General features: G+C 37.9%; 1 long non-coding RNA gene across 1 annotated transcript; it reads right to left on the bottom strand.

The window, feature by feature from the left end:
* Positions 1–1,921: 1,921 nt before the first annotated feature.
* On the bottom strand, positions 1,922–3,021 carry LOC140329992 (uncharacterized). The gene is made up of 2 exons (XR_011920554.1): positions 2,801–3,021; positions 1,922–2,487 (listed from the first exon to the last, which is right to left on the bottom strand). It is a non-coding gene; the product is annotated as an uncharacterized lncRNA (long non-coding RNA).
* Between the last annotated feature and the right edge of the window lie 601 nt (positions 3,022–3,622).

Below are 3,622 nucleotides of genomic sequence, written 5' to 3'. Positions count from 1 at the left end.
TAGACTGCATTTGTTAATGCACAACAACACACTACCTAGGTGGAAATTAGTCTTCAAACCTCTTCTTAGTAGCCTCCTAACAAAAGCTTAGAAAGGTAATAAACCTTATAACTAGCTCAAATGTTCAGTTTCTGTGCTAAATTTGACCTGAAGATTGGTCATAAGGCCCAAAACTAATAAAGCCAAACATTACGGCACTGAGCCATATGCTATACCTGTTGTTGACAGATTTAGTACATCTAGGAGAATCCGGGCGATGGACTATGACAGTTGTAATAATCCGCTGCCTGGTTGTATGAGCCTCACTACACCTGTCAATGCCTTTGGTAAAGCTTTATGTTGTATGGTATTGGTCATATTTGCTTCTGTTACTGGTCTCAATGGGATACAAATTCAGGTACAATTCAGCCCGAACAGGACCACCATCAGAAATTTTTGGGCCCCTTATTAGGTAAGCTCCCCCATGTCTAAAAGTTCCAGCATTGCAAAAGTCAAGCTCTTTTAATCAGGGCCCGGTACAAAAGTACCCCTTGTTCTCCCCATTTGGCAGTCCTAAACAGTCCTAGCAGAAAACTTAACCAACACAACTTATTACAGATTCCCTCTATTAATTACGTGTATTTTAAATATGTCTTTATGTATTATGCCTATGTGCTGTGAAGTCATGCAGAACAGAAAGATCTCTAAGCTCCAACTTGTCACTTTCAGGAAACCTTGTAAGCTTTATACAGACTAGAATCATACTAGTGACTTTCTCTTACAGAACGGGTGGGAGGGAAATCACAATGATCATATATGATTTTACAGAAAGGCCAAAAGCAATAATCTTCTCTGTGTTACGATTATCCATAAACCTGCAGGGCACATCAGGAATGATATAGAATGCCCCTGATTTGCATAAAGCACTAACAGTTTCTAAATGCCTCATAGCAGAAGACCTCCATGATCTGAATGATTGCTTACAACACTAAAAGACTTATAATAGCAAGATAAAGAACAATGCACCAAGTTCAATCATATAAATCATTTAAAATGTATCTTTTTAGTCATTTAACTGCAGGAAATTATATTTGCAGCTATGTGAGAACAAATAAGGATGACACTAGCTTGTTAAAGTATAACTAACCCAAACCAATAAAATCTCATTTACATGTTAATGTAATTTTAAATGCTGTCATGGCAATACTGGATACCCTTGTATGATCTGGGGTTGAATGGATGAACTTCCTTGCAGGAATGGGAGTGATATCATTCTAGTAAGACCAATCCAGATAGCCAAAGATCACATCTAGGAGGATAATAAGAAAGATTGGGATAAAACAGGGTAAAGTGAGCATCAAGGGCAGCACAGTGGCTCAGAAGTTAGCAGAGGATGCAGCACTAGGTCCCAGGTTTGAATCCTGGCCAGGACACTATCTGCATGGAGTTTGCAAGTTCTCCCCGTGTCTGGGTGGGTTTCCTCCGGGTACCCCAGTTTCCTCCCACTTTGCAAAAAAATGCTGTTAGGTTAATTGGCTTCCCCCCAAAATTGACTTTAAACTGTATTAATGACATATAACTATAGCAGGGACATTAGATTAGGAGCCCCTTTGAGGAACACTTAGTCACGACTATGGACTTTTACAGTGCTGCCTAATATGATGGTGCTATAGAAATACAGTGTAGCAATAATAATAATAATTAAGGGTTTAGTTCTGGTTTAATGTTCTTGTTAGAAGGTGACAACTGTCTACCCATTGTGCTTCTGCACTGTCACCCTTCCGTGTATTCCTAGTGAGGACTGCAAGTGGTATGACACTACACAGTTACAGTCCATGGTGTCATTATCAAGAACCCGATCTAAGTAAATGATAGTCAGAAGATACTGAACTGAGTGCATGTAGACATAAAAAAGCATACAAAGCAACACGAAGACACAAAATAGATGAATAAAGACAAAAGTATTTTATTGAAAAAAATTTGATAATGGTTTATGATACCCAGTGCTTTACCAACTTGAATGTAAATCAGTTCGAAATGACATATACTTTAAAGCTAAATGGCAAACAACTAAATAAAAAAATGTTTTATCTTTCTAAGCAGTCACGGAAGGGAAAATACTAGGAAATCTATAAGTAAAGGCAGATTCTGACCTGCTTTGGGATTGAGTGATTTTGAGTGGCTCCCCATGGCTGGCATCTAGCTGTTTTTGTTGCACGCACAATCTACACATTTGTTAGCTGGACTGGTACTAAAACTACTCACTGCTGACCATTCATTCTCTATGGAACTGCCACCAGGAGATGCTACATGTAGCACCTCCCCAGAGGCAGCAGTTCCCTGGCATAAAGAAGCCGTATACGCACCTCGACCTTAAGGTTATACTTTAAAAAAACATCAGCTTGACATTGCAAGGGCTTGTGTACATGGACGACATATACCGAGGCTGCCTCTATACTTCTTCATTTTGTGCTTCTCTGGATGCAACATGTCCTATTTATGATACACCTGTACAAGCAAAGCAGCTTTTAGTGTTAAAATGCATACGTTCTATCAATACTTTATTCGAATACAACACCTAGCTTGTAAAATCCACTCAGCTACTTGTTCTTAAAGTAATAAAATCAAAAACATAAAAGATATGGCTATGTATACATTTTATTTCTTTTACAAAAGCCCACAAAGGTCCCATAAAAAGATGTATGGTGATTTCCAATGTACAGATTTAGTAATTTATTGTTATTTTTTTTCCCATACTTAAAATAAAATTCTGTCTTCAAAATAAAGGTGACAATGAATGCATGAAAATGAAACACATTACCTTTGCATGAATTATGCATGGCCCAGCAAAGCCATTCTTTTTCTGTTTTCACAGGTTAGAGGCAATTAAGTGTGAAGACTTAGTATGTACCGTATATTGTCCTTGAAAGAGAGCTGGCTTATTTATAGCTTTTGTAGTCCAATGGCTATATGTTACAGCAGCTACGTACAAATCTAGAGCGGTTACAGCTAATTCTGTTTTTCTGCTGATAAGTGAAACTAATAACTGTGACAGTATTTGCCTTTGTGACTTGTCACATGCTCACTCTAGCTGCATGGCACACCATTCAAATGACCCTGGACTATTCTTAGAATACAGAAGTGCCGCCACCATGAAAACAAAGAGGAAAAGAAATCACCTAATTACCCTGCCAAAGCTGGAAAACAATATTTGCATATAAACGATCAATTCTTTTTATAGTGTTTGCTTTGCTTATTAAAATGTAACTGTGACAGGCATTTGAGACAAGGTTTGGCTTTAGTTCAGAGCTCAAGCTTGCAGGTGTGCTTAACTCTTTGTGGCTCTGAATTACTAATTTTGTTTCTGATCTCCAGTATCATTTTATTAAATTATTTATTGTTATCAAAATAAAGGTATTCCACTCCCTAACATGAAACCAGGTATAAGAGAAACACAAGACCATCGTTTGAAGATTCCAGTTGTCCAGCACTCTTTGGCTTCAGCACTTCTTTGCATCACTGGGTCAGAATGTGTAAACAGTTATCAGCATGTTTGTTCCAAGTAATATTCCATATATAAATGGCAACAGAATAAGAGAAATACTTACTGCATCTGCACTGCTTTTTGCCAATCATGCGGCTA

Source organism: Pyxicephalus adspersus, chromosome 4 (genome assembly GCF_032062135.1).
Source record: "Pyxicephalus adspersus chromosome 4, UCB_Pads_2.0, whole genome shotgun sequence".
NCBI classification, from domain to species: domain Eukaryota; kingdom Metazoa; phylum Chordata; class Amphibia; order Anura; family Pyxicephalidae; genus Pyxicephalus; species Pyxicephalus adspersus.
The sequence above is the reverse complement of the archived record's forward strand: the minus strand, read 5'-3'. Positions and strand labels throughout refer to the sequence as shown.